Below are 19,677 nucleotides of genomic sequence, written 5' to 3' on the forward strand. Positions count from 1 at the left end.
CTTGTTAAACAAGATTTTCAAAGGCTCAACAAAAGCTGGACAACATTTAAAGAGGACCGCAGACAGACCATCGACATCAGTTTCCGAAGAAGGCTTAAGCAACGATAGCCCGCTGGAGATATCTTCAGAAGAAAGTGTGAGGGAACCGAAGTTGAGGCACGTGTTTTCGTCAGAAGAAAAGCTTGGTAAAGCATCGGAATCATCCGATACGAAGTTGGACATAAAAAAATCAGCGAAGAGGTCAACCACATCTTTAGGAACCTCCGCGAAATTATCATCTAAGAAAACCGATTTAGGGATGTTTGAACACGATCTCTTGGATTTGATATAAGTCCAAAGAATTTAGGATTATATTTAATGCTGGACTCAGCAGATCGAGTGTAATTTTTTCGAAGATGTTTATCTACCCTTGTGAATTCTTTTGAGTACCGCTGATACATAACAAAAAAATTCTGGCATTTAGATTTCAGAAATTTTTTATGATATTTATTTCTAAGATTTTTTAGCTTTTTTAAACCTTTCGTGTACCAAGGCACTCTGTATGGCATTTTTTTTTAAAGGTACATACTTCAAACAAAGCTCATTTGCAGCCTTCTTGAATTTCAGAAAAGAGTTGGATGTTGACATGTCAGATAAGAGGGAATCCCAATTAATCTCAAGCAACGAGCTATTTAAACTTTGAAAGTCACATTTTGAGAAATTAAATACGATTTTATCATTATTGGCTTCACAAATAGGCAAATAATTATAGTAATCAATGCTTACAACTAAGGTAACATGATGTTTGTCACACGGAGTTATAGGAGATAAACAGTTAGATATACTGTAATTAAAATTATTGCTTACAAATACGAGATCTAAGATTTTGTTCAAAGAATTAACAAATTTGTTTATTTGTTTCAAGTCTAGACTGAGAATAGAATCAATAAAGTAGGACTCGTAAGAAGTCGTGACATTAGATGGAGTAAGATCTAAATTACAAAAACTGGAAGTCCAACGGACACTACTTAAGTTAAAATCACCAAAAATACAAAGATTACCGTCCGGATTATTATTAACCCCAAGAGATACAATATTAAAACTTCAAATTTGGCTTACAAGGGGAAAACAAATAATTTCTTGAGTACATATTTTCCTATGATCTGGATACCGCACTTGAAAATTGAATAAAATAAACGCATAAAAATTTCAGGATTTTTTTTAAATTAGGTTGAATAACCAGTTCATCTCAGGGTTAAATTCTAGGCAACTTTAACTATAGTTTAAACTCGCACTGAAAAACCGGACATAAGTAGGGTTGCCAGATTTTTATTTCGGGTTCCCGGGACAAACCTCAAATTTTAGCCAACTTCCCGCAATTTTTAAAAATTTCCCGGGACATTTGAAAAAGAAGAACCACTTATATATTTGTATGGGTTGCTCATTTCGGGGAAATAATTTTTAGATGGAATTAAATTTTATAAACTCATTATACTCAGTTGAGCAGAGCTCACAGAGTATATTAACTTTGATAGGATAACGGTTGGTTGTACAGGTATAAAGGAATCGAGATAGATATAGACTTCCATATATCAAAATCATCAGTATCGAAAAAAATTTGATTGAGCCATGTCCGTCCGTCCGTCCGTCTGTCCGTTAACACGATAACTTGAGTAAATTTTGAGGTGTCCTGATGAAATTTGGTATATGGGTTCCTGGGCACTCATCTCAGATCGCTATTTAAAATGAACGATATCGGACTATAACCACGCCCACTTCTTCGATATCGAAAATTTCGAAAAACCAAAAAAGTGCGATAATTCATTACCAAAGACGGAGAAAGTGATGAAACTTGGTAGGTGAGTTGAACTTATGACGCAGAATGGAAAATTAGTAAAATTTTGGACAATGGGCGTGGCACCGCCCACTTTTAAAAGAAAGTAATTTAAAAGTTTTGCAAGCTGTAATTTGGCAGTCGTTGAAGATATCATGATTAAATTTGGCAGGAACGTTACTACTATGCCTATATATGTGCAAATAAAAATTAGCAAAATCGTATGAGGAACACGCTCACTTAAAAAAAAAATTTTTTAATTAAAAAAAATTTAACATCTTTACAGTATATAAGTAAATTATGTCAACATTCGACTCCAGTAATGATATGGTGCAACAAAATACAAAAACAAAATAAAATTTCAAAATGGGCGTGGCTGCGCCCTTTTTCATTTAATTTGTCTAGGATACTTTTAATGCCATAAGTCGAACAAAAATTTACCAATCCATGTGAAATTTGGTAGGGGCTTAGATTCTAGTACGATAACTGTTTGCTGTGAAAAAGGGCGAAATCGGTTGAAGCCACGCCCAGTTTTTATACACAGTCGACCGTATGTCCTTCCGCTCGGCCGTTAACACGATAACTTGAGCAAAAATCAATATATCTTTACTAAACTCAGTTCACGTACTTATCTGAACTCCGTGTTGGTGTAAAAAATGGCCGAAATCCGACTATGACCACGTCCACTTTTTCGATATCGAAAGTTACGAAAAATGAAAAAAATGCCATAATTCTATACCAAATACGAAACATGGTAATTGGATTGGTTTATTGACGCAAAATATAACTTTAGAAAAAAACTTTGCAAAATGGGTATGACACCTACCATATTAAGTAGAAGAAAATTAAAAAGTTCTGCAGGGCGAAATCAAAATCCCTTAGAATCTTGGCAGGAATACATAAATAAATTAGCGGTACCCGACAGATGATGTTCTGGGTCACCCTGGTCCACACTTTGGTCAATATCTCGAAAACGCCTTCACATATACAACTACCACAACTCCCTTTTAAAACCCTCATTAATACCTTTAATTTGATACCCATATCGTACAAACATATTCTACAGTCACCCCTGGTCCACCTTTATGGCGATATCTCGAAAAGGCATCCACCCATAGAACTAAAGCCCACTCCCTTTTAAAATACTCATTAACACCGTTCGTTTGATACCAATATTGTACAAGCGCATTCTAGAATCACCCCTGGTCCACCTTTATGGCGATATATCGAAAAGGCGTCCACCTATAGAACTAAGGCCCACTCCCTTTTAAAATACTCATTAACACTTTTCATTTGATACCCATATCGTACAAACAAATTCTAGAGTCACCCCTGGTCCACCTTTATGGCGATATCCTTAAATGGCGTCCACCCATAGAACTATGGCCCACTCCCTCTTAAAATACTCTTTAATACATTCCATTTGATACACATGTCATACAAACACATTCCAGGGTTACCCTAGGTTCATTTTCCTACATGTCGATTTTCCCTCATTTTGTCTCCATAGCTCTCAGCTGAGTATGTAATATTTCGGTTACACCCGAACTTAGCCTTCTTTACTTGTTTATTTATAACAAATATTTTTATGAAACAGGCTAACAATTAATACTGTCACGGATATTAGCATCACTAAATTATCCCATCACTAAGGCGATGCTAAGGCCATGCCAAGCAGTATTTACGTTAATAATTAAATCAAGTATACACATATATAAGGCAGCCCAGAGAGATGTCACACACAGATGCATTTACTTATATGCCTATGTGCGCGCGAGAGACTGTAAACTACAAACATTCACATCAATAATTCAATCTTTATGTATCTACATAAACGAATAAATACTTGCGTCTACACATATGTACGTATACGAGCAGCGGAGCGGCAATGCACAAACACATGCATATATCTTATCTGAATTGTCACAAGAGAGAGCAATAATTTGTGCACGTAGTTGTGGCTGGCGATTTTGTAGCCGAAACAACTAGTAAGTTCTGGAAATCGAAGAGCCTAGAAGTATGCAGCGTAAACTATAAAAGCGGGGCAAGCGAGTAAGAAGTAATTCAGTTTGATTTGAGTTGTCAAGCAGTTTGATTAAGACGATATCTAGCGAGCAATAGCAGTGTTATTTTGAATAGTAGAGTTTCATTGAGCTATCAATCAGTGTGGTTATTAAGCAAGCTATTCGTTGCACAGTTTGTTATTGTGAAGTACTTTAATAAAGGCCATTTTGCATTATTACAAATTGGAGTTATTTATTCAACAGTTTAGTGATTCGAACTTAGCAGAGGATTGCAAATAAGAGGATTTGCAAGCAAATTCGTTACAATACGTTTACTGTGTTTAATGTTTAATAATTCAATATTCTATGGATTTGTTTTGCAAACGTTATTTTAAAACACAACAATTGCTATGCAAAATGAATATTTAGGTATGCGAAATGTCAAACATTGACAATATTCAGAACCACAGTAGGGATGAATTTTTCTTCTTTATAGAGTTGCGTGCAACATGCTAATGACCTGAATACAATCGAACCGGCAAATATGGCATGTTACGTAGCAGATTGTATTTTATTAATTTTGATATTGGGATGTCCCGGCCAATACGGGACATTTGGCAACGCTAGACATAATTCTGAAACCCTAAAAACTGAAAAGGTGAATTATACGTGCATTTCAGTTACTTTAGCCCACTGTTCATATTGTTCGGGTAAAGCTCAACACTCGAGGTGAAAAGCTAAAAGCTTGTATTGACTGAAAAGCCACGAAAGCTCCAACACAATAGCTCTCAAAACAATAATCGTGTTCAGAACCGTTGTGCTACAGTTGCAGTAAAACCATGCGTACCGTTTGAAAAGCAATGTTTATGTAGCAAGATATACATATGTGCGTCCATAGTCGACATAGGAAAAACAAGTAAGGAAAGCTGAATTCGGGAATAACCGAACATTACATACTCACCTGAGAGCTTAGTTGCGTTGGTTTCGTAGATGGTTTATAAGTGGTTTTTAATTCCATATCACATACGTTTGGGAAATATCGACCAAATTGTAAAAGGGGTGACGTTTTTTAGAACGATATTTCTTCATCCTTTGTCAAATAAGGGAAAATCACCATGTAGGAAAATGAACCTAGGGTTTGTACGATATGGCTATCAAATGAAAGGTGTTAATGAGTATTTTAAAAGCGAGTGGGCCTTAGTTATATACGTGGACGCCTTTTCGAGATATCGCCATAAAGGTGAACCAGAGGTGACTCTAGAATGTGTTTTTACGATATGGGTGTCAAATTAAAGGTATTAAAGAGGGATTTAAAAGGGAGTGGCCCTTGTTGTATATGTGAAGACGTTTTCGAGATATCGACCAAAATGTGGACCAGGTTGACCAGAACATCATCTGCCGGCTACCGACTTTGATTTCGAACTGCAGAACTTTTTCATTTTCGTCTACTGAATATTATAGGTATCACACCTATTTTAAAAGTTTTTTCGAAAGTTGTATGTTGCGTCAAAAAACAAATTCAATCACCATGTTTCATCCCTTTTTTCGTATTTGGTATATAATTATGAAATTTTTTTCATTTTTCGTAATTTTCGATATCGAAAAAGTGGGCGTGTTCATAGTCGGATTTCGGCCATATTTTATACCAAGATAAAGTGATTTCAGATAAGCACGAGAACTAAGTTTAGTAAAGAAGTATCGATTATTGCTCAAGTTATCGTGCTAACGGCCGAGCGGAAGGACAGACGGTCTACTGTGTATAAAAACTGGGCATGGCTTTAACCGATTTCGCCCATTTTCACAGAAAACAGTTATCGTCATCTCGCCTCTTTAATGTTATCGTCATAGAAGCATGCCCTTACAAAATTTCACAAGGATTGGTAAATTTTTGTTCGACTTAAGGCATTAAAAGTATTCTAGACAAATTAAATCAAAAAGTTCGGAGCCACGCTCATTTTGAAATTTTTTTTATTTTTGTATTTTGTTGCACCATATCATTACTGGAGTTGAATTTTGACATAATTTACTTACGTACTGTAAAGATATTCAATTTATTGTTAAAATTAAACTTAAACAATTTTTTTTTAAGTGGGCGTGTTCGTCATCCGATTTTGCTAATTTTTAATAAGAACACATATAGTAATAGGCGTTACGTTCCGGCCAAATTTCATCATGATATCTTCAACGACTGCCAAATTACAGCTTGCAAAGCTTTCAAATTACCTTCTTTTAAAAGTGGGCGGTGCCACGCCCATTGTCCAAAATTATACTAGTTTTGTATTCTGTGTCATAAGGTCAACGCACATACCAAGTTTCGTCGCTTTATCCGTCTGTGGTAATGAATTATTGCCCTTTTTCGGTTTTTCGAAATTTTCGATATCGAAAAAGGGGCGTGGTGTTGTCCTATTTCGTTTATTTTAAATAGCGACCTGAGATGAGTGCCCAGGAACTTACATACCAAATTTCGTTAATATACCTCAAAATTTACTCAAGTTATCGTGTTATCGGACAGACGGACGGACGGACATGGCTAAATGAATTTCTTTTTTCGCCCAAATCATTTTGATATATAGAAAGTCTATATCTATCTCGATTATTTTATGCCGTTACGGTGTACCGTTATACGAACAAAATTAATATACTCTGTGAGCTCTGCTCAGCTGAGTATAATAATTCGTTCTCTAACAAAATGGGCCCTTATTATCAACAAAAACTCGGAACGTGAGCTATTCGCTGCAGGAGGGATTTTAATGAGAGTTGCATTTCGACCAGTTTTTCTTTTGCATAATTTCAAATGACATTTGTTTTCGCTTTTTTTCCACAGCCGAATTAAAATGTTCAAGATAAACATATGTTTTTGAAATTTTACAGCTAGTGCGCGCAAGCCATCAATTATTTTGTGTGAATTGTAATCGACCACAGAGTAGCTCAGTAAATTGCACATAATTTGCGTCCAATTTCGATGAAATTAAGAAGAATTTCTAATTTCGTTTGACAGTTTTCACATAACGAAATTAGCTAATTTCGAGGTAATTTCGGCTGAAATTAAGAATCTTCCGAAACCAACTTGATTTTGGTGCCGTGGAGACATAGTATAAGATGTAATAAATTATTGTATACCAAGGAAAGGGGTAGTTACAAGCTTTAAAATATACATAAATTTGCGAAATCAAAAATAGCAGATTATGAGAACCAAAATTCAATTTATGACTATGGAGTTTGGCATCAAACAATATTCGATTACATTACTTTCCATAAGGAAGGGAAAACTTTGTTACGCACCCAAGGCCAAACATATGGCTAGCATTAGTGTGAAAGTGTTTAGAAGAGTAAAGATAGCCCGATTACACAGTATAAAAAAGAAGGTGTTTAAGCAAAATTCATCAAACCGATTAGTTTAACTTACTTTGTGTTGGAACCCGAGAAAAACGGATTGGAATTAGACCAAACGCTATGAAACTTATCAAGCTTTCCGCCATGAAACAATTTTGTGTGAACAAAGTTAATAGGCCCGATTGCTTTGCTTTGACGCTTTGATAGCGCAATGAGTTAACAATATCCAATATCTCCATATTTTCCATCGCTTCGCATTGCACAAACTCTGTGTAGCACGATATATGTCCGTCCATAGTCGAAAATACAACATCTAAATCTAAAAAGGACTTACCCAACAAATGAACTTAGATACAGATTAGCGCAAGATTAATTAATCACACCCGTTCTCTTATTTTGAAGGACGACTAGGAAACGTGGGAAAAATAAATCGTTCTAAAACATAATGGGCCCTTATTATCGAACTTACGCTATACCCTGTAGGAGGGATTCTAATGAGAGTTGCATTTGCACCAGTTCTGGCCCCTATTTACCGCAAGGAGTACTTTATACAAATTAGGGAAGGCTAAACTCAAAGCAATAGGTTAGAGAAATCGCACGAAAGGCAATAACTCGGAGATGTCCTTTCGTATGTTAAGGAGCTGGTGATGTTGCAAAATTTATAAAAAATAACCCTGGGCTACGCCATGCCAAGTCCGGGTGTGTCAAAGCTTTATCAGTTTCTCAGGACGAAGGCTATCATTCTCTATTGAGATAGTCTGTTTGCTAGAAGAAGCCGCCAAGAGACGATTCGTTCGCTTGAGCTATCGTTCGCAATACAGAATAATGCCGTTAAATTCATACAAATCAACATACAAGCAACTCTTAATCGCCGTACACAAGGGTAGATGTTGGTAAGAATTTGGCACGGAATGAAAGGTATTCCGTAAACCCCGGAAAGACCCGACCGGTTCAAAACCGGGAACTGGATTCAGTTTATTTTTTCGCAATGCCAGTCTTCGGCTGCGATTAGAAAAATGAACCATGGGGTGTATGCAACACCGATTAAGACACTTTTTGCATAAATGTGTTTGACTGGTGCGCCGAATAATGACTCCGGTCCGCACCGAAACGGGGTGTAGCATTTAGAGTAATTCTTTATTTAAGCAATTCTTTATTTAAACAAGTCCCAAAGCATCGGGAGAGGTGATGTCGAAAGACGCGCTTTAAACCGATGACAGGGGATACGAAAGGGTAAAATAAAATTTCGATCAAAAGATAATTCGAAAAAAAAATCACCCTGAATTGCTCCAAAATGGAGGTAGGGCCTCAAAGTATTTTTGCATGGAATATCTTGTTTTTTTTTTGTGTACAGCAAGTTAAAAAAATTACAACAATCTAATGAAAATCTGCAACTTTGCTTGCAGATATTCCTAGATGAAGGTAAAATGCTCCTTTTCTGCCTTCGGATTATTGTTACCGAGGTCAAAACGCGTCTTTTGGCAACCATTGGCAGGTGCCGAATCTCATCAAATTGCTTATGGAAGTGATCCGTTAACCCTCTTGGAGGCGGCGATAGATTAAGCAGTTATTTGTTGAGTGATCCCAGTTTGTGACAATTTAGCAATAACTACCTGTTCAGCATTTCGTTATGATCTTTAATGTTGAGCTCTTTGGCTTCAAAAAAAAGTAGGTGATATTCAGTGGTCAAAGGAGAAAATATCTGGCAGTTGCGGCATTAGCAGGTGATAGCTGTTCTAGATTTTTACCCTTAATACTTGGGCTTATTATTGAACGAAGCTATTTCTTGGATATACTACGATAAGTGTACGGGAATCGAAGTTGGCCGTATTTGATTTGTAATATCAAAATGTCATGTTCGTTTTATCACTAGTTTTGATGTTTTATATTACTAATACAGTTGCTTTGAAACTGTCGTTTTAGTGCTGCCAAGTCCACAAACTAGTGTCAAAATTTGGCGTTTCTTTTTATGCTCAATACGTCAAACAAAAATCAACTTTGTGCGCGACGAATATATGCAAAAAATGGACACGCCAAAAATTGAAGGAGAATTTGCTGCTGTTATAAAACAAAACGTCAGTTGAGGAATAAATGGCGGATCGATTGTGAAAAAAAATCTCGGATTGTAAATTTGTGTAAATTTTTTTTAAATAATATTGCGTGTAGTGCAAAACTCATACATTTCTAGTAGCAAATTGTGAAAAAGTTATTAAGCACTATAACATAATCGCATAAATAATAAGTGAGTTGATGTAATTGCAGTGATTTGAGCACAAATAGATGCAACAAAAACGTAGCTGTGAAAAAAATTTCCAACGCAGAATACATGAATCGCATACATATTGATGAAGAAAAAGTGTAGAGGTAGATGAGGCAATATTTTCAAATAAAAGAACCAAACGAAATTGGTTGCAGGGATTAGAAAATATTTGTGGATATGAATTGTAAAACAATTTAGCTACTTCTTCTTTAATATAATTTGTTTTAAAGTGCTGGGGACACGTTTGCTAGGTAGCAAGCAAATTTGGCTGCGTGCGCTTGCACTGGAGTTTCAAGAATATTGTGGAATTGGAAAGTCTTACATATTTTTTATGGTAATAGATGAGGGGTCGACTGCTAATACGCTACCAAAAATATCGGTAATAGTCTTGTTGAAGGGTCGACTGCTAATACGCTACCAAAAATCGAGAGAGGTGTCAAACGACGCGTATTAATCTCGAGAACAATAATCCGATGGCGGAAAAGAAAAATTGTATCTCTGTCCGGAGTTATTTGCATTTGAAGTTGGCGATTTCCATGTGGTTGTTGTTGTGTGTACCCCCAAAAAAAAATTGTGCATCACCGTGGCGGTAGCCACGGTTATACCACACACCCGGACTTGGCATGGCGTAGCCCAGGGTAATTTTTTATAATCGCGGCCGTAGGCCGCCACCGCAGAAATGTGTTCTGCGCAAAAATACTAAGGGTCCGACCACCGGTTTCGGAGGTACCCGCGGGTCTTTTTTCGGTTTTTCGTTAATATCTTTGAACGCGTTAAAATTTTTATTATTAATACTGATGTCAAGACGCGTCGTTTGACACCTCTCGATATTTTTGGTAGCGTATTAGCAGTCGACCCCGCAACTAGACTATTACCTTTTTTATTTAGCAAAACTTGATAATTTGTAAATTGTATGCCTAGAACAAAATCAAATTATGCTTTGTTTTCCACCTTTTCATAATTTTTTGCAAATTTTTGCGCAGCTTGCTTTGTGCTGCGCCTTCTCTAACGTATTCATTCATAATTTTTGCTTGTACACCTATTCCATAGCTTCTTAGTTGTTTTTGTAGGCAAACTTTGTATCTCCTTGGCATTCGCCAATTGGATTTTTCAATGCTATTGAAATTGGCTGCTGGGTATTTGTTCTTGGTCAGCGCTGGAGGGGAAATAGTATATTAAGATTTTAGAATTTCATAACTTCCGGAATATATGTGGAAAAGATAAAGCAAAATATTAAATGAGTAACTTATTTGAATTATGATGAGGACGCCTTTAATATCGGCCTCTAAAGATTAAGAAAACTGCGTCCTTTAAATTTGTTTATCACCATTTATGCAGTTTTCATTTCTGATGATTAACTAATCCCTTTATCTACAAGGATTCTACTTGTTATCGTGCGCAAATATACAACAATCATAATAATAGAAAAGTAGAATAAAATAAAAATACAACAAAGCAAAAAAAATTCCTATAAAAGTGCATATAACCAATTCAATAATCGCCGGTTCGTAATAAAAAAAAAAAAACCCCAACAAGCACCAAATAAACAACCTTCGCGCAGTCCGTTGCTGTGTGTGAATTACATATAAAGGTGCGGCTCTTCTTGTCCTCACCACCTTATCAGAATAAAAGAAAATATAGACTGCGTTTCGTTAGCTACCACTTGGTAGACAAAGCAACAGCATTTCATTATCCACTTGGGTACTCCAGTAGCACAAAAAAGGTAAGTTTCGCTTTAACTATAGAGATTTGTAAACTTCAGTTTATTCCTTCTCTCACGGAGTATACATTCAGGATGTATTTGTTTTTTTTTTTATGACATATATAAAGACATTTCAAAGAATTCAGTGACACATCGACGCTGTAATGATTATAAGTATGTAAATAATTGAGAAACACTTCCAGGATGCTGATGGGTTAATGGTAGGAAACAGTATTCGGTTCACCAGCCATTTGAAGTGCCTGAACTTTGTTATATTTTGAAGAATGGTCAAAGAGGCATCTCTGTAAGCACTACGATACGGAAATACCATTCCAACCGTTCAATCTAGAAAAGCACCTTAACCCTCAAACCAGCAAACTTTAGATAATGATCGGAAACGGTTGGGAATTTTTTTCTAGCTTAATTAGGACATAACAAACTTAATTCCGTCAACAAAAAGTCAATATGTCGTTTCGTTTGTCTGCCAGGTGAGAAATAAGAAACAGTGCCTCCAGGCACTCTTGTCGGTTAGAGCAAACAAATGAACTCTTACAATTTTTAGTAAGGAACAATGTTTTTATTGAAATAAGTTTTAATAAACAATGAATAAGAACACAAATAGATTATTTCTTTGTATGATATTCCCCGAAACAATTTTTCGTGACGGAGCAGCATAAATGTAAATTATATACTTCGCAGACACATTGAGTTTGGGAGTTTTTACAAAGTTTACACCATTTTTTACCACCTTTTTTCTCAAGCCATTTCGGAAGATGGGTATTACCGTTGAAGCGAACATCACCAACAGGATATGCAGCTTTTCTGCCTACACTCAGAGAATCAGGTAAAGTAGTTGGTTTGTCTTGTTTGGCTTGTTGAAGATGGACGACCCGCCGAACGTTTTTGATTGTAGCTCACAAGAGCAGCAGCGATTTGTTCTCTGAATTCAGGCAGCTGTAAAATCTTTTCTCCTTCGTCAGAAATATTACTGGAGTCATTTATCTTCTCTATATTTATTCGCTTATAAAGAAGGAAAGCGTTCGTTGCAACCATATCAATAAAATGATAAAAATGGCGCGTCATTACATCACGTGTCTTGGGTCTCACGTGATATCGTCCCGTCAAACCATCCATTAAGTCGACGCCTCCCATATGGCTGTTGTATTCCCTAATTATTTGAGGGCAATCGACTTCAATGTTTTGCTTCTTCTTCCTATCATATCGTTTGCTCATTCGGATTACTTCGATCGAATGGCTCAACTCCTACATAAGTCGAAGCCAGCCTGACCGCTTTATTGTCCTTCCACAGAACAGTACTAATATCGATTCCATATGCAGAGCCCACGTACTCTGTTGAAAACCCACGCTCTTTCTTTGCTATAGCACTGTCCGGTGGCAATTTGCAATTTGGGATGCGATTCACTCGAATTGTGCCAAGACCAAATATGCCACGAGCTCGCAAATAAACCAACAGAGGTAACGACTTATAGAAATTTTCGAAGTAAATTATATGGTACATGAAGTCATTCACAGTTTGGCGTAACCGAACTACAACATTTGCTGAGCTGCCTAGATCGGGACAATTTGGTAGAATAATATTGTCTCCTGCGCTATTGTAGATTTCACACCTATATGCGTAACCATACGAATCGCATAATACGAACAATTTGACACCCCACTTGTGGGGCTTGTTTGGAATATATTGTCTTAGATGGTGTTTCATTTTCGTTGAGCACATTTGCTCATCGACATTAATCAAGAAAAGAAATAAAACCTGATAATTTCTGCGAGTTGAAAATAGCAGAAGCTTACCAAAGTCGACCATGTTTTGGGATTGAGTCGAAGCGTTCGTTGAGAAGATCCGAGAAATTACGTATCCGAAATAACGGGTCATAACTTGGTTGCCTTTTTTTACCCTTTCTTCCTCATCTCGGAAGGATAAGAATCTTTTTATAGCTTCAAATCATTTCAATGGCATTTTTTTGCGACTGAGTTCGAAAGGGTTCTTTCCCTAATAGCTTTCTAAATTCGGGTATCGATATATTGACATATATAAATGAATTCCTATGTATTGACATATTTCATCGGCATTCACATTGAATTTTGAGTTCATGTCCCCACTAAGAGCACACCGGTTAGTCCCCTGACCAATCATATCAATTATTTCTTTAGAAAAAAATAGAGAAATAATTGGCAGGGAGTTGAAAGCTCTTTTATGTTGTCAGGTAAACGTGTGCATCCACGGAATGCGACCTCATTTACATGAAGTTTAAGAGATGTATTGCGCCACATCAACTTGCTAAACTCAGCGGAATCTTTGGAAATTGATTTAATGTCTGATAAAATAAATATAAAGCAAGATCGCCATGAGCAAAGATGGGGGAGATATACTTACTTCCAACAAAACCACCATTGGTTGGCACTACGGCTGGACCGGTGCCTTCGGGTCTTGGTAACGGCTCTCTTTCTTTGAATTGGAGTTGACGTCAATGCCGTGTAGGTTGCTGTAATCACATCTGTTGATGGAATGTCACCTTCATCGGCAGTAGCAGTATCTCTGACTGTAGATGTTGTGAGTAATTGGCTGCCTCGTTGAAAAATTTTTCACTCGTATCCTTACCTCGAAGGCATTGGATATCAAGTGTTCGTCCTCTGGACTTATTTCCTCTGGCTCGTGGTTCAGAGAACCAGAGTCTATTCCACTGTTTGAATCTTCTTCATCACTTGTCACTACCGATTCCATGATTTCATGGATTTCTTCGTTCGATAACTTCGAAAATTTCACACGCGACATCGTACAGCGGTATAAAAACAGTATATTTGTATTCACTTTATGAAAACAAGTTATGAAATAAAAGTAAAACCGACTATATAGAGCACTTTTTAATAAATTCAATGTGTAGAAAAGTTCGCGTTGAACGACAACAGTGCCCTGAGGCACCCTTTAGTTTTTGCACTGCCGGGCAGAAAATTCCACTTATTTTAAAACTTTAGATATTAAATCAGCAAGTTAATGAGCACAGCTTAACGAAAAAAAAATTATCAAGCTCCGCGCACTTCTCAAAAATAAAAAGTTTGTATATTGAAAATAATAAATTTCTTTATCCAAAAAAACGACCGTTTTCTCCACCTTTTCGCACAAAACTGAGTATAGAAGACAAACCGTCCACCCGATTTTATTTTAATTTGAGAAAGAAAGTTCACTAGAAATATGGACGAGAAAGCTAAATTCATTTTCTTAAGAAAAAATTTTTTTTTCACACGGAAATCTTGATATTTGTGATGCATGCCCTGAGGCACTCTTACTGGTTAGAGGGTTAATACCCTAACGCTAATGCGTACAGAGCCGGTAAACAGCTTTGTCAGATCGCGCACGGTGAACCGCGTCATCTTGTTAGAGGATTTTGATGACAATTTGTCAGTGTTCGCGACCTACTACATAGGGTGAAAAGGTTATAACACAACAACGCTGCATGTCTGTGTACCGAAATGTTTCAGCAGTGCGAAACTGTTACAAAAACATCGGCAACAGGCTGAAGTCCTGTTGGACTGAAAGTTGGTGTAGATGAACAACACAAATATTAAATGTGTACTCAGTCCAACGTACCATGAAAGATAAACATATCAATAATTAAACTTATAATTATTGCAGACTTTACAGAGCAACAAACGTCACTGGCTCAAAGCCGAAAATGCTGTTATCCGTAGACTGAAAGGTAGGTACTGTCGGACAACCGTTTTTCAATGTTTTTGCGGAGACTATGTCGGGTATCACATTGGCCCGGTGTGGCCTAAGTTTTGATCTGGATACTATTTTTAGGCCTAGTCCGCTCATTCTATTTTAAACGCATTTGATAGTCTAAATACCTGAATTTATCAAGGGATGGTCTCTTTGTTGTTGTTGTTGTAGCGATAAGGTTACTCCCCGAAGGCTTTGGGGAGTGTTATCGATGTGATGGTCCTTTGCCGGGTACATTTCCGGTACGCTCCGGTAACACAGCACCATTAAGGTGCTAGCCCGACTATCTCGGGAACGAGGCCACATTAAACCTTCGGGTCATCCCTCCCTACCCCACCCCCAAGTTCCATAAGGAGCTTGGGGTCGACGGAACCTCGTATGTTAGTGAAACGGGATTCGCCGCTCGAAGGTGAGTTTGGGTAGGAGAAGCTATATATTGCGCTACACTACCCCTTGAATCCCTTGTTAAGCGCATCAGCTCCATATCTTCATAGAACTACTAGGTTGTGTCGGTAGGATGACGTAGAAAGTTCTTGATGTTAGTTACCGAAACGTTCCCTATATATATCTGACAAAAACGATAAGCATCGTTAACACTCACCAAACCAAAGGGCAGTTTGCCAGAATTTTTGCTTTTGAAAAATTCACATTAATTCTTTTCGCCTGGGTCTTTTTCCATTTACCACAGAACAACTTGCATCCCTCATTAATTAATCTCTTCATTATGTCGCACTAGCTTAAGTAGTTACAATTGCTAGATTATTGTGTTCTTAATATTATTTTATTAATAAAAAAGCAGCAATAAAGAAAAACGTGTGTACTAAATACAACAGCAACATTAGCCGTGTTTTTTTATACACGCGTATACGTTTATGTTTGCGCGTAAAAAAAAACGCCTATCCTCGCTTAGATAATGCTTAGGAGACCCATCTAGCGGCAGTGGTTAAATAACTAGCTACAGCCACAGGGTGTACCGAAAAGCGGAGACACAACCCTCTGATGGCCATAGGGTATAACATATAGCTGAATCAGTTGGGATGAATTGTGGACACACATAGAATACATAGAATTAGTATAGGGGGTGAAACATATACACATATTTCAGTTACATCTGAGTATAATGCGTATTGAAATTTAGTAGTAGACATTTTATGCGCAGCAATTTTAGAGGTGTATTTAAAGTTTGACGCTTAGCAGTCCATATATAGTTTAAGCGTATAGACTGTAACGTAGTAGCGTTACAATAACGTAACCCCCTGTATTTCCTTATTCACTTAAACCTGAACCTCCCTGTACTTATTTTTCTATAGCATAACCAACAACCACTTGTACTTATTCTTTTATAGCATATTCAACAACCACTGATGGCAAACAAATGAAAATCACAATAATGGTGTGTTGACTTCTCAACCAGTTTGCGGCACCACCCATATAAACATCAAATTTGCATTTTTGCAATTCAGTCCTCACAGGTGAGCCAGCGGGAGTGGTTGTCTTTTTAAAGACAAAATAACCACTTCGGCTAGCTAGCTGAGTGGAAGAGGCGCTGTCATGACGCGGGTCACCCTCCACCAGGGCTGGACGACGCGAGTGGTGTCTTCGGACTACTTTTCCCTCCGTCGCCCACCTTGGTGCTTGAGCGGCCCGCTGCCTCAATGACCAAATACCCCCTTCCCTCCTCAGCTCGGGCTGCGTGGCAGGGGCGCCATCATGGCGCGGGTCACCCTCCACCAGGGCTGGACGACGCGAGTGGTGTCTTCGGACTACTTTTCCCTCCGTCGCCCACCTTGGTGCTTGAGCGGCCCGCCGCCTAATAGGCTGGCCGGAGCGGTGGGACCACTCCCCCTAGTTAGCTAGGGAGAAGAGGGTGCGGCCGTGGCGCGAGACCCCTTGCTTAACCAGGACGACGAGAGTGGTGTCTTCGGGCTACTTTTCCCTCCGTCGCCCTGGCCTGGTAAGGAATGACCCGCTGCCCGAACGACCGCATGACCCCTCTCCATAGCTCTGGTTTCAGCCGTGAGCCGATGCGTGCGCACAGGGGCTACCGCTGTGCCGTTAAAGTGCACTTCCCCTCCTCCCACGGGTCGACCCACGGTGCCTCGGCTGGTACAACTCCGCCCCCCTTACGCACCTTCTAGTAGTGTGCAGGTAGGGAGGCGGGGGTGTCCAGCGGTGAAACCAGCACTAACGAGTCCTCACAGTCTCTTCCCCAGGTGACCGACCCCGCGGACTACCGATCCTGCCGAAGGCTACCGTTCAATCCCATTCCGCCGATACCGTCAACCGAGCCGCCACTGTCCAGGTAAACCCCGTCGCCAGCCTATCTCCCCTCTCACCCCGGCCCTGGTACGCGCTCCGTAGCCCACCGCCGTTGCATCCGTCACGCCGCTGCTACGACGACCGTTGGCCGTCTGCCATTCTACCGCCGTTAAGCCGCTGCATCCGTCCCGCCGCTGCTACGACGACCGTTGGCCGTTCGCCACCCTACCGCCGTTAAGCCGCTGCTACGACGACCGTTGGCCGTTCACCATCCTACTGCCGTTAAGCTGCTGCATCCGTCACGCCGCCGCTGCGACGACCGTTGGCCGCTTTCCATCCTACCGCCGTTAAGCCGCTGCATCCGTCCCGCCGCTGCTACGACGACCGTTGGCCGTTCGCCGCCCTACTGCCGTTAAGCCGCTGCATCCGTCCCGCCGCTGCTACGACGACCGTTGGCCGCCTGCCATCCTACCGCCGTCAAGCCGCTGCATCCGTCCTGCCGCTGCTACGACGACCGTTGGCCGTTCGCCACCCTACCGCCGTTAAACCGCTGCATCCGTCCCGCCGCTGCTACGACGACCGTTGGCCGTTCGCGATCCTACCGCCTTTAAGCTGCTGCATCCGTCACGCCGCTGCTGCGACGCCCGTTGGCCGCTTGCCCTCCTACCGCCGTTAAGCCGCTGCATCCGTCCCGCCGCTGCTACGAGGACCGTTGGCCGTTCACCACCCTACCGCCGTTAAGCCGCTGTATCCGTCCCGCCGCTGCTACGACGACCGTTGGCCGCCTGCCATCCTACCGACGTTAAGCCGCTGCATCCGTCCCGCCGCTGCTGCGACGACGGTTGGCCGTTCGCCACCCTACCGCCGTTAAGCCGCGGCATCCGTCCCGCCGCTGCTACGACGACCGTTGGCCGTTCGCCATCCTACCGCCGTTAAGCCGCTGCATCCGTTCCGCCACTGCTACGACGACCGTTGGCCGCCTGCCATCCTACCGTCATCAAGCCGCTGCATCTATCCCGCCGCTGCTTCCGTACCGCCGTACCAGTCCGTCCGTTACCCGACCGTTCAACCGCCCTACCGAACCTCCTCTACTCCAACAACCGTTAGCCGCCGCTCCGCCCCCTCGCCATCTTGCGACGGAAAGCTGCTGCCCGCCTAATATCTCCAGCCGTGTGTGCGTGTGTTCGTAACACATAAATATCGTGTATTTATTCAGTAGGGGTTTGTGGGACCTTTACTTGACTCTGGATTGACTGAGCGTTACCCCAGCCTTAGACAAAACCCACCTCATAAGACGTTTACGTGTAAAAAAACACGGCTATTATTATGCTACTTTTTATTTTTTTCCACCATTAACGAACACAACCAATTTGCAGCTGCCGAAACTTTTGCATATTTCGATCTTTTTCAATGTTCTTCCCTGCTTTAGTCGTTTGTTATTGTAACTTTTTTGCCTTTGTGCGAGTATATTTACTTCCCCCTCTTCTTTCCATTTATGTAAAAACAAGTTTGGCCAGTTGTTTGGGTCTTGTCTTACAATTGGGTGTACGCAGCAGCGGCTACACTATTTCAAGTTAGGCATGAAATCATAAAGAATAAGAACTCGCTTTCAACACAGAATACTAAATACAATAATATGTAGTGGTATAAATTTACCACTATTAATTTAAATGAAAAGATATTTTTTTGTTCACTCCTAAAATTATGTAATTATTTTTATTTCGAATTTTACAACCGAATGAAAATTTTTGAAAGAATACTTTGAAAATTAAATATTTAAACAACTTGACAAATATTAGAACCGTTCAAAGTGAAACATGAGTTAAGTTGTGTTAAAGTTAAAATAACAACAACATAATGAAAGCACCCTACAAATAACAGCAACAAATAAAAAAATATGATAAGTAGTACAAAAAAATCCAGTAGAAAGCATCTTTGCTTGAATTGCTATAGCTTGAATTGGTATACCAACTATGAAAATTTCGAAGGCAAGGAAGTATGTGCAAGCGGAATAGAAAATGTTTAGTAGAATAAATTCCAGAAAAAAGAATACCATGGATTTTGTGAGCCTGAAAGAAAGTAGGTCTTAAAAACGCAAACACTAACAATAAATACTTACTGAAATGAGGGGCTGTCGCATTACGAGGGTAGTGTGCTCGCCTACCACATCTAAGGTAATAGGTTCAAGTCAAGAAAAAAGCAGCATCATAATACGCCAGTCCAGACGCGAACAAAAAAACCCTTCCTGCGCTGCTTTACTGGCTCTGTCGCTAGCTTTGAGTTCCCGCATTCAAGTATACATATATCAAGCACTGCGAAAAATTCATGAAACTAAAAACGCTACGCCGTGAGTGTAAAAGGTATTATGATTCAATTCAATTTGTTGGAAAATTTTCAAATTCAATTAAGGCACAAAGTTACAAATAAGAAAAAAATATCACCACGAAATCATATTTAATGCGATTTATAGTGAACCCAGCCAAAAGTTAACCAATGAACCAAGCAAATACCCAACAGTGTAAAATTAGACGCCTGCGAATGGTACAGTAATGCACAGCGCTTCTGGAG

At 39.6% G+C, this 19,677-nt stretch overlaps 1 protein-coding gene across 12 annotated transcripts in view; it reads left to right on the forward strand.

Moving 5' to 3' along the window:
- Positions 1 to 9,189: 9,189 nt before the first annotated feature.
- The window catches only part of LOC137239601 (early estrogen-induced gene 1 protein), a 384,687-nt gene continuing 374,199 nt past the window's right edge, over positions 9,190 to 19,677 (forward strand). For 5 of the 12 annotated variants that reach the window (XM_067765077.1, XM_067765088.1, XM_067765091.1 and 2 more), the window contains exons 1-2: positions 9,190 to 9,743; positions 10,788 to 11,132. The gene's annotated coding sequence lies outside the window, so the exon portion shown is untranslated. Of the gene's footprint in view, positions 9,789 to 10,747; positions 11,133 to 19,677 lie in introns of all 12 variants that reach the window. The other 7 variants (XM_067765082.1, XM_067765080.1, XM_067765078.1 and 4 more) reach the window with 7 other exon arrangements.

The sequence above is a fragment of the Eurosta solidaginis genome, chromosome 2 (assembly GCF_040869045.1).
Source record: "Eurosta solidaginis isolate ZX-2024a chromosome 2, ASM4086904v1, whole genome shotgun sequence".
In the NCBI taxonomy this organism is placed as follows: domain Eukaryota; kingdom Metazoa; phylum Arthropoda; class Insecta; order Diptera; family Tephritidae; genus Eurosta; species Eurosta solidaginis.